Genomic DNA, 12846 nt, shown 5'->3' with positions numbered 1-12846 from the left:
TGGCTTCTGAGGACAGCACCCAAGATAGACTCCTGGTCTGTGTCTGTATGTATATATACATGAGAACACTCACACACACACACACACACACACACACACACACACACACACACACACACACAGAGACAGAGACAGAGACAGAGACAGAGACAGAGACAGAGAGATAGAAGAGGCAAGAGGCTCTATTAGTTGGCTGGGCTGCCATAAACACTTTCACCTGCTGGTTAGAACTAACTACATTTTTCACTGCTCTTTGAGATGCAGGTCTGAGCCGGGCCTCAGCAGGGTGATAAGGTGCTTTGTGAGGACAGGACTGCCCTATTCTCTGCTTCCTGAAGACTGCTCTCTCCTGGGCACCAGTGTGTCATTCCTAAATCTAGATGTCTACATTTTATAAAGACAGGAGTCAATAGTGAATCAGGGCTACTCTGGTGGCCACTAGACTCCATAGCCTCTGTGATTGAAGGAGTTGAAGGGGTTTGCAACCTCATAAGAACAATAATACCAACCAGCCAGAGCTCCCAGGGACTAAATCACCATCCAAAGAGGACACATGGGCAGACCCATAGCTCCCGCTGCATATGTAGCAGAAGATGGCCTTACTGGAAGCAACGGGAGAAGAAGCCCTTGGTCCTGCCAAGGCTGGACCCCCTAGTGTAGGGGAATGTCAGGGTAGGGAGGCGGGAAGGGGTGGGTAGATGGATATGGATATAGGAGAAGGCAGGGGGGATAGGATAGGAGGTTTAGGAACAGAAAACCAGGAAAGAGGATAACATTTGGAATGTAAATTTTTTTTTAAAAAAATACAATAAAAAAAAAAGAAAAGAAGAGAAACAGAATGTGAGTTGAGGCATTCGGCTACAGCACATGGGTTGGGTCAAAGGGTTCAACTCCACAAAGACTGAGATGAGCATCTAGGGGTTTGAGAAGCCCGCATCCCAGGTACATAGACTCCACCAACTCTTCCCAAAGTGGTGATCTGTCAGGAGGAGCCAAGAGGAGCCCGTGCACTCCAAGAGCTCCACAAGCTCACCTCTTCCTTGGTGTTTCAGATGTCCCATCCATGGGCCCACAGTAATCCATGCCTGCGCCCATAGACACCTTGGCCTGTCCCTGCCCTGTAGAGAGCATGTGGCTAATTCCTGAACTAGGCCAGCCAGTCTGGAAGGTGGACAGACCATCTGGGAAACTTGATTTGGTAGAATTGGGGTTTGGGCTGCAGTGAGTTCATTTCTGCCCACATGATCACATCAGGACTGAAGATAATTTAATCTTGGAGAATGTATGTCAGCTAGCATTCTGTCCTGCCCAGGCTGCAGTCCTCAATGTCGGAACCACTAAAAGGCCTGAGCCATTCCCCTGGGGGCTCAGGTGCTCAGATTGAGAGCTGTCCAGACTCAGGGGATGAACAGGGGACAGAAGTAGCTACTGTGGCTCCCCATAGGGAAGCAGCAGGGGTTCGTATCTCCCCTATCCCAGCCCTTCTCCTGACCCGTGTAAGGCAGCAACCCAGGCTTGGTTTTAAATAATACAATTAAAAATTCCACCTCTGAAGCATAATTGTGATCTGTCTCATCTCTAAGTGTAATTATATTAAACTCCAATTTTCCCTCAAATATGCATTCTAATTCAATTTTCCTTTTTTTCCTCTTCTTAACTAAATCTATTATCATTCCCTCAGTTAAATTATGCTTATTTAATCTTTGATGAGACCTTTCACCAGCAATCAGCTGATTTAAATGAATACCCCCCAAGCTTTTGGAGACTGCCTGGGCTCAGCTCCCCCTAGGCTCTCAAGGGAAGTAGGAAAGAAGTCAGGAAGCAGGCTGCTGATCCCTGGGTGTGTGCTTTGGGGAGCTCCCTTGTGCCCCTGCCTTAAAGGTCCCCACATCAACAGTCACCCAGCAGTAAACAAGAACAGATTATTTCTAGGATTTGGACCATAGAGGAGGGCAGAGCTCATTCTCACCTCCCCTGTGATCCCCACCCCCCAACAATGCTATGCCTTCCACCCTGGGGAGCTTCTGGCCCTAGGCTTCTGGCCCCATGCAGCCTCAGATCCCTCATAGGACACAGTCATTACTGAAAATAGAGTTTGACCTCAATATTTCTCATTATCATATTACTTAATTAGGTATAAATCCCCTGGGTTTATAGCTTTTCTGCAACCATTAAGCCGAACTACTGTATGAATTAAATACAAAAGTAATTGACAAAGCAAAACAAGAAAGTCAAATGAAGTCTCTTTCTTGAATCAGGCAATTTTTGAACAAAGCAGGGTTATTTTCAAAGGAGAGAAATGGAACCCTGCCTGTCTGGGGGAAGGCTATACTTTGACACTACCTCCCATGGGTAACAGTAGGGCTTGGGAGTTGGAGTCCCTTCACCTTTGCTCAGATCTTCTAGGAAGTCTTGGGTTGCAGTGGGCTGTGTTGCCTCTGGCTCTCCTACCGTTGCCTCTGATTCTCTTACCGTGGGCGGAATACCCTCCGTAGCCACACCCTGTGTGTGGTATGCATTCTCCAGCATAGCGAACTCTCTAGAATGAGAGCATTTCCATGCTGTCCTCCAGAATGCAGATGTGCTGTTTGCAGTCATTCCTCCAACAGGACAGGCAGGACTCACCCCATGTTGTGGTTTGCCCTGAAGTTTTCTGTATTTTGATGCTAATTCCACTGCCCCAAGGACAGTTGCTTAGTCAAGGACTCAGGAATCTGGTGACTTCACCAGAACCTTCTCCCCATTGAAATTGTTAAGTACAGGTGAGGGGCAGGTACAGGATAGAAGGAGGCCTGTCATTGGAGGAGAAGGAAGAATGGGCGGGAGAGAAGTTTGAAGGAAGAGGAGGAGAAGAGAAGGGAAGACAGGAGAGAGGGGAGAAGCCATGGCAGGTGCTGTTAAGATTCTGCTCTGTGTATTTACAGGTTGTTATCAATGTTCTTAAGGGATGGATGGTACTGGGCTTTGTATGTTTAAGTGGGCAATTATATCTTACCAATTGGGTCAAAGATTATTGTGTTGTGTGTTCTTTTATGTGAGGGTTTGAGTGTAGGAAAGTGTGCGGCGGCAGGAGACTCTGGGCTGCTGAGGAGTTGGGATGTGTTTCCGCCAAGATATCTAGCAGATATCTCGGGGCACCGCGGTGCGGACCTAGTGGGGTAAAAGACAATAATACTTCTTTTATTTTTATATTTTTACAACAACTCCACATCCCTGTGAGGTGACAAGTGTTTGGGTGACAAGTGTTGTACCTTCTTGTATGGGAAGATCCTAGGACTTTCAGCCTCAGACATGTCTCCAAATCCCCACATGTTAGAAGCAGGGGCTTCCGGTACTGTTTATCCGCCATCCAAATCTAAGTGCTTAAAGATTCAAACTTCCTAGCCTTGACCCATTGGGCAGCGCGAGCCTCCTATATCTGTGGTCCTTGTGAGAACAACTCAGTGGGGAACTTCCTGGATATGTCCAAGAAAACCAATGAGGTACAAGGACATATGATCTCTCAGACCCTTCATTTCTTTGATCCCAACCTGGATCTGCATGACCACACCTAGCACAACACCTAGCAGCCACTCATGTGGCAATTCATTCATTCATTCATTCATTCATTCATACATTCACCTACTGTACACTCACCCGTGCATGGATTCATTCACTCAAAGCTTCACTGACGGGAGCTAAGTGACAAACCGAAGTAATCAGGATATTATTTTCTAACTGTTTGCCCTGAATCATTGCCTATATAAAAGGCATCATTTGGAGCCCATGATTGGCTACTTACTTGATGCAGAAACACCTTGATTTGCTTCTGGAGGACCCAACCCTGTGCGAGGGGGTTCAGATGGCTGTGTCCACTCTGCACACTCACGTGCCTCTCTTAACCACCCTACCATTGAATGGCATCACCGGCTTCCCTTCCCTCTGCCCCACCCTTCCCTTCAGCCCAGCACTCAAACTGACTCACAGGGTATCAGAGCACAGAGCTCTGCCTTGTGCCTCACACATGGGAAGGGTGAATATGATGGTTGCTGACTGTAAGAGACCCAAAGGCTGATGTTAGGGACTAAATATCAGTGTCTTAATATGCCAGTGGGAGCTACAGCAGCCTTGGACAGACACAGATATTGAGGGGCCTGGGAGCAGGAGTCTACTGATGTCTGTCCTCTAGCACCTCAGGGCACATTAGGTCACCTAGCATCTGAAGGTGGGAAGCAGGTCTCTAAGGAAGAGGACTGTTGTGCAGATTAAGCGCAGATGGGGTATCCCAGCAAACCCACCCTGGCTCCACTCATGGTCTCATGGATATAAATAAAGTTTTGGATGGAAAGCTCTTTCTGGACTTCTAGAGTCCTAGGCATGGCACACAGCCCTCTCTCAGGGGTGAACCTTGCAGGTGTTTCCTCAACACAGGCAGGTGCTTACACCTGGCTTTGTCAGACTTCATCCACCTTCAGAGCGGCATACCATACCCCCTTTCTATATCCCCACATCCCACAGCAGGAGTAGGAGGGGAGAGAATCACTGCTGAAGGCAGCAGGTTGCTTTAAAGGGAGGATGAGGGCAGACACAGCCCCAGCCACTTCCTCAAAGCTGCGTTTGTGATTGGAACTCCAGTTCAGTAGGCAAAACATACAGGCAGAAAATGTGAGGTCATAATATCCACGCCATTCCCACATATTCCCACCTGGGAATAGGTTTTAATGAAAACATACACACCAACACTTAATTTTTTTTTGAACAGTTCAAAATGCTTTGTAAATTGTGACATTCCAACATTGCAGTCCAAATCCTGATTATTTAACTATGGTGGAGCCTACATAGATGTATACTGCAATTCGTGTTCAATACTGCCCTGGAAAAATCAATTCATTGTGTCAGAGCTACACAAGGCTAAAACACTGTGACAACAGCATCATTTGAGTGGAGGGAAGAGAGCACTCCCTTACTTTGAAATTGAAGGGCTAGACACACCCATTTTGTCCTTCAGCCGCAGGGACCCATCTGTTCCAAGAGCCAACGAGAGGGCACTGGTGTTCCCAAGTGTCAGTATGTGAAAAAGAAAATGGACCTCCCTGCTTGCATCCATAGCAACATGGGTAACTTAAAACCCTCCAGGTCAGTGAAGGGACAATGTGAGCCCCAGCCAGCTACACACTGCATAGCTAGATAGCCAGGAAGAAAACCTTGACCAACCTGGAATGTCCCAGACTGAGGAAAGTCTGGCCAAGAGCACCACTGCCTTGCTCACTGTATAGTGACAGGTTGCCATGTGGACAAAACATCAAAGGAAGTGCATGCATATATGTGTAGGCATGTGTATATGTTACGTGTACATGTGTACTTGTGCACTCCAGCAAGCATGTATAGTATTGTACCCAATTTCTGTGGCCCCTTCTGGTGAGGACAATACCCAGTTGCCTTCTCTTGTCTGGGTCACCTCCATGACTGACACCTCCACTTGCAACTCATTTGGGAAGGGCCTTACTGAGGAGGGGCTTTATCCTCTCGATGACATGTTCAAGGACGCCAGAACCACTAGAGCGGGGACCTCCCTGGAAGATTTCCCCTCCTCCAGCAATCCCTGTCCAAACAATTTCAGCCAAGTGATCAGAAGTGGATATGCCCATCTCATTTATTAAACTTCTGTCCAAACTTAGACATCAAATGTTTTATTAATATTTTCTATCATCCTTACAGGTTAAACCAGCCATGAAAATTACCTCCAAGAGAAAAAAAAATTGTTGAAAATGTATTCATTTACAGCAACCGCAGGACAGCCCTCCATTAGTAATTTAGTCAGGAGCGACTGAGGTGCGGTGCGCCCCTGTACATTCCCTCCCATATGATTATTGAAATTTGTAATTATTGTCCACCAGGACTAGGGGCCACGACTCAGGCCAGTTAGAGCATCTACCAGGCATAGCTCTACATCCCTTGCCTAGCATCTGCCCAAGACCTTCAACCCTATGGGCTGAAGCCTCATAATCCAGTGGACTTGGTGTGTATTGAGGCTCAGAAGGGCAGGAATACCCCACAAGTAGCCCTCTCTCCTCCGTTCATCTTCCTTTCTCTTCCCGCTCTCCATATCCTTCCTTTATCCTTCACCTCTCCCGTTCCCTTCCCTGTCCTCCCTTTTTTCTCCCTTTTTTCCTCTTTTATCCCTTCATCTTCTTTATCCAACCTTCCTCTCTCCTTCCTTTATCCTTTATCTCCCTTCTCCTTCCCCTTTACTAAATCCACCCCCCCCCCCGCCTTCTTCCTTCCTCTTACTTGGTTTGCATTATATTTACCTTCTGGGGTCATCCTGTCTCATCAGGAATATAGGGTTCAAAATATTCCTTTCACTCTGTGGAATGAGAATTCCAACTTTCTTTCTTCCTGGACAGAAAAGGCAAAGGTCTTGAGATGAGGCTGAGTTCTGTTGAGACGCCAAGGCATCTGTTAGCCTGAGGAGAGCATGCTGCAAGATTCCGATGGGGGAGTGAGGCAGAGCTGGCGTACCAAAGACAGGCTCCTGGTATCTGTAGGTTCCTTATACAGCAGGAACTGGGAGCCTGATCTGGAAGCCCCGAGGCCGCCAACACCCACAACTGCAACTTGAACCTTACTAACTAAGCATCTGGAATCTTGAGTGGGCCTGGACCCTACATGCTCCACGTGCTAGTTCTTCAGGCTTCTGCTTCTCCACCTAGGACGCTCCAACACTGGTTATCATCCGAAGTAAGATAGCCTGAGTTCATCAGCAAGCCCTTATCCTCCAAACCACACAGGGACACATAAACCAAACACTGCAGTTTCGCATCTCCCTCTCAGGGGACTGGGGCACTGCTACCATGAGAAGCTGAAGCAAGTAGCCAAGGAGGCTCCATACTAGCAGGGGCATTGGGAGACTCATGTCTTCCTCCGCCTGTCACTACAACCATGAAACTAAAGCCACATTGTCCCTGAGCACTGGGACAGAAAACAGTGAAAAGAGGAAAGAGCCAAGGGGTATGATTGCTTGGGGTCCTCAGTGGACACAACAACCATATGACCAAATATCTCACAGGAGTAGCTTAAGAGGGGAATCATTTATTTGGGGTCACAGATTCATGGTCACTTGTCATCTCCTAGACAGAACATGTGGTGGGAGCTTGTAGTGAACAAGACGCATTCCCACCTTGTAATTACCGTATGTTGTTCACTAGACAAAGTGATGGCTTTTTATAGCTGTACACATGGTTAGCATGAACTTAGATCATACTCAGTCCCAACCAGATTGCTGTCACTGGTCCTCTCCCTCCCCACAGCTCCTCTCCTTTCTGTTTTCATGTCTTGTGGAGTGTTTGAAGCTCTAAGATCTGCATAAGAAAGAACACGTGATGTCAGTCTTTCTGAGTCCAATCCGATGAACTCTGGTTCCATCCATTTTCCTGTGAATGGCTGTCTTAGTTGGGTTTCGTATTGCTGTGATAAAACATCGTGGCCAAAAGCAAGTTGGGGAGGAAAGGGTTTACTTGGCTTACGCTTACATATTGTAGTCCATCATGGAAGGTAGTCAAGACAGGAACTCAAACAGGGCAGGAATCTGGAGGCAGGAGCTGATACAAAGGCCAAAAAAGGGTGGGGCTTACTGGCTTGCTCCACATGGTTTGCTCAGGCTGCTTTCTTATAGAACCCGAGACAATCAGCCCAGGGAAGGCCCCACCGACAAAGATCTGGGCCCAACCCCATCAATCACTAATTTTAAAAATGCGCTACAGCTGAATCTTATGGAGGCATTTTCTCAATTGAAGTTCCCTTTTTCAGACTAACTAGCTTGTGTCAAGTTGACATAAGACTAGCCAGGTCAACAATGTAATTTCATTCTTTTTAAATCAAGTTATTGTTTTTAATTTTGGAATTTCAATCACAAGAACTGCATTTACATAATTTCCACCCTTCTCTTTCGCTCTATGACTCTTCTGTTTCATCCCATCTCATTCATGATTCTTCTTTATTATTGTTGCATGCACACACATACGCACACACACACACCTCACACACACACTCACATACACACTCACTCACACACTCACACACATACGCACACTCACTCAGACACACATACACACACCTCACACACACACACACTCACTCAGACACACATACACACACTCACACACACTCACACACACTCATACACACACTCACACACACTCACACACACATCACACACACTCACACACACTCACACACACACCTCACACACACACACATACACCTCACACACACTCACATACACAACACACACACACACACACACACACACGCATATACATTTATGTAGAATCTACTGAGTCTCCTTGACAATGCTTGTATATTAGGACTGCTGACTAAATAGGAATTGTCTATCCTGAGGGCTCATCCTGAAAGAAACTGATTCTCCTTCTCTCAGCAACCAGTAAGTGCCAGTTGTTTCTCATCTATAGGTGGACCTTTTGAGATCTCCCCTCCATATTGCTGTGTCAATTGGTATTGGCATTTAGGAACCCATATTGTTGAGATTTCATAGGTGCAGCTCCCCTGTCATACATAGATGGCACTATCTCATAGCAGAGGTCCTGGTCCTCTTGCTCTTGGACTCTTTCCAGCCAGTATTCTGTAATATTCCTTGAGTCTTTGGTGTAGGTGTTGTATTACAGATATATTGTTATTTTTGGTGGCTGGATACAATTCAGCTATGTCCCACATCCTTCGGTTAACAAACTCCTGGGGTGGTTACATAATTTGGGTATTGTGAACAGTGCTTGGCCAAAGGTAGGTCTGCAGGTCTCTATGGTAGCTGACTTATGTTCCTTCCGGAGAATATGTCCAGGAGCGGTATAGCTGAACCTTTCAATAGTTCTGTTTTAAATCCTTAAGGAAGCTCCATATTAATGCCCATAGAAGCATCACAGATGCACTTTTGGCCAGCAGTGGATAAGAAAGAGTCTCTCTTGCTGCATGTTCTTTGACTGACTGTAGGCATTTTGGTTTGATTTGATATGGAATCTGAAGGTAATTTTAATTACACTTTCTCTGAGAGAAAGGTGTGTGTGTGTGTGTGTTGCGTGTGATATGTGTGTGGTATGTATGTATGTGTATGTGGTATGTATGTGTGGTATGTATGTGTGAGTGTGTGTTGTGTGTGTATGTGTATGTGGTGTGTGTATGTGTATGTGTGTGTATGTGGTATGTGTGTATGGTATGTATGGGTGAGTGTGTGTGGTGTGTGTTTATGTGTGCATGGTGTGTGTATGTGTGTGTATAGTGTGGTGTGGTGTGTGTGTGTGTGTGTGTGCGCACAAACTAATTAGTTACTGTATTCAGTTCATTTGTCCACTTATTGACCGAGCTTTCTTGGAATGTAAACTTTTTTGAGCTCCAAAATATTGGATGTGACTACAATCTTGCAGGTGTATGGCTGGCACACATTTTCTTCCCTCTAGGAGCTGTCTCTCCATTCTTCCGAATTTATCTTCCTCCGTAGAATCTTTAGATCCTTTCTTATGAACTCTTGCTGTTACAGGCCTTTTCAGAAAGAGCCTGGTCTTCACCTCTATCTTGAAATGTTTCCCCTGTGTTTTCCCGAGTCACCGATCATTTGCACTGAGTTTTGGTCAGGCTGAGAGAGTCTTCACTCTTTTTTGTGGGGACCTGCTTTTTCTAGCACATGCTGGGTTGTCTTTTCATGTCAAGTTGCTTCTGTGGGGTGTTCTGTTTTGATACCAATGCCAAAAATCAGACAGAGGCAGACTGCATGTCTCTGTGTTATATATGAACTGGTGAGACTTACTAACATCAGTATATAGAGAAAATACACCAACAGTTCATAGGAAAGGATGTATGAAGGGTTCTAAAATACCAATCAGTCTTTGTGTGATGACAGCAATATCAGTCATTACTACACTCTGCTATGAGTTGACACGTAAGAGGTTGGAAGAACTTTTATAATTTGATAGAAGACTTTATTATTAGTCCTACCATTATCATTTTAGTTACGTATTTACATCCTAACCGCAGTTTCCCCTCCTTCCTCTCCTCCCAGCACTTCTCAACAACCCTGCCCCCAACCTCCTAATTTTTCCTTTCTCTTCAGAAAGGGGAGGCCTCCTGTGAATATCAACCAGCCTTGGCATATCAAGCTGCAATAAGAGTAGGTGCTCCTTCTCCTATGGAGGATAGATGAGGGAGCCCAGTTAGGAGGACGGGTCCCAATGGCAGGCAACAGAGTCAGAGACAGCCCCTTCTCCTGCCGTTAGGAATCCCACCTGAAGACCCAGCTGCACAACTGTTACATACGTGCCAAGGACCTAGGTCAGTTCCTTGCATGGTCTCTGGTTGGTTTTTCAGCCTCTGTGAACCTCTTTGGGCCTGGGTTAATCCTGCGGGTCTCATTGTAACATCCTTTACCTCTCTGGCTCTTGCAGTCCTCTCCCTTGTCCCTTACCTTCCACAGGGTTCCCCAAGCTCTGCCTAATGTTTGTCGGGGGGGGGGGCGTCTCTGCATCTGTTTCTATCTGTTGCTGGGTGAAGCCTCTCTGGTAATGACAGTTATGCTAGGCTCCTGTCTGTAAGTAGAGCGGGTTATAATTAATAATGTCAGGAGTGGGCTCCCTTTCATGGCATAGGTCTGGCACTGGACCAGTTCCTAGTTGGCCACTCTCTCAATTTCTGCTTCATCTTTACCCCAGCACATCTTGTAGGCAGGACAAATCATAGGTCATAGGTTTGTGACTGGGTTGGTGTTACAGTACCTCTATTGACAGTCTTGCTTGGTTACAGGAGATGGCTAGTCCAGGTTCTTTATTCCCTATTGCTGGGATCACCCTCATAGATTCCTGGGAGTTTTTATTGCCCTGGCTTCTAGCTATTTCCAGAGATGACCCCTCTTCCCAGTTCCAGTTGTCTCTTCCAGTATTCTCTCCCTGTTCCTCCCTTACCTGATTCCTCTGTTTCCCATCCCCACCCCTTCCCTACTCAGCCCCCCTCCCCCAGTCCACACAGATGTCTATTCTATTTGCCCTTTTCAGTGTGATTCACACATTCTACCTTGAGCCCTCCTTGTTACATAGCTTCTTTGTGCCTGTGAATTGTTGTTAATAGCTATTTATAAGTAAGTACGTACCATATTTGCCTTCTGGGGCTGGGTTACCTCATTTAGAATGATCTTTTCTAGTTCCATCCATTTACCTGCAAATTTCATGATGTCATTGTTTTTCATGGCTGAGTAATACTCCATTGTGTAGATGTACCACATTCTTTTTTTCCATTCTTCAGTTGACGGACATCTAGGTTGTTTCCAATTTCTGACTATTATTAATAAAGCTTATATAAACATAGTTGAGTAAGTGTCCTTGTGGTATGATGGAACTTCTTTTGGGTATATGGCCAGGAATGGAGTAGCTGGGTCTTGAGGTAGAACTATTGCCAGTTTTCTGAGAAATTGCCAAATTGATTTCCAAAGTGGTTTTACAGCTTTACACTCCCACCAGCAATGGAGGAGTATTCCTCTTGTTCCACATCCCTGGACCATGAGCTGTTGCTTGAGGTTTTGGTGTTAGCCATTCTGACAGGCGTAAGAGGGAATCTCAGAGTTGTTTTGATTTGCGTTTTTTTGACAATTAAGGATGGTGAACATTTCTTTAAGTGCTTCTTGGCCATTGGAGATTCCTCTGTCAATAATTCTCTGTTTGGATCTGTATGCTATTTTTTAAAATTGGGTTATTTGGTTTTTTGATGTCTGGTTTCTTGATTTCTTTGTAGATTTTGGTTATCGGCCCTCCGTCAGATGTGGAGTTGGTGAAGATCTTTTCCCATTCTGTAGGCTATTATTTCGTCTTACTGTTGATTTCCTTTGCCTTACAGAGGCGTTTTAGTTTCATGAGGATCCATTTATTAATTGTTGATCTTTTGCCTGAGCTATTGGGGTTCACCTCAGGAATGTGCCAGTGCAACCAAGCCTATTCCCCACTTTCTTCTCTATCAGCTTTAGTGTATCTGGCTGTATGCTGAGATCTTTGATCCACTCGGACTTGAGTTTTGTGCAGGGTTATAGATATGGATCTATTTGTATTCTTCTACATACCGACATCCAGTTAGACCAGCACCATTTGCCGAAGAAGCTTTCTTTTTTCAATTGTATAAATTTGAGTTCTTTGCCAAAAATCATGAGTCCACAGGTATGTAGATCTACTTTTGGGTCTTTGATTTGATTCCGTTGGTCAACTTTTCTGTTTTTATGCCAATGCCACGTGGTTTTTATTACTAATTCTCGGTAGCACAGCTTGAAATCAGGGATGGTGATACCTCCAAAAGTTCTTTTATCATAAACTGTTTTAGCTATATTATTATTTTTATTGTTATTGTTATTGTTATTATTATTATTTACCTTATTGGTAAGATTATAGAAATATAGGTACAATTGTATAGGTAGAACTCATTAATTGTTGTTTTCTGTTCAAGTACATTTTTAAAGGTATTGAAATAATTAGCCAGCAGTTATAACAATTTTTATCAATTCATGTTCTTTAAAATGTACATTATGACTCTCATTTTCAGAAATAAATCAGCTTTCATATTAAGCGAGATAAACTGTTTTAGTAACTGCTAGAAATGCACATCTTTTCGACTTGGGATATGAAAGTTTAATGTCTGTAAGTATCTAAGTGTGAGAAAAAGTATTGCTTGGTGTCTCAGGGCATTACTTATAAATTATTTTTAAAACAACTTTATGAAAATTGCTTCCAGTTGTATATTTTTCCATAAAATTAAAATATTTCTAAAATATACCAGATGCCCATAGCTATGTGGATTCAACTCTGTATCGTCTATTGTTTTCATTGC

Source organism: Rattus norvegicus, chromosome 7 (assembly GCF_036323735.1).
Source record: "Rattus norvegicus strain BN/NHsdMcwi chromosome 7, GRCr8, whole genome shotgun sequence".
In the NCBI taxonomy this organism is placed as follows: Eukaryota; Metazoa; Chordata; class Mammalia; order Rodentia; family Muridae; genus Rattus; species Rattus norvegicus.
This window is presented reverse-complemented; position numbering follows the sequence as displayed.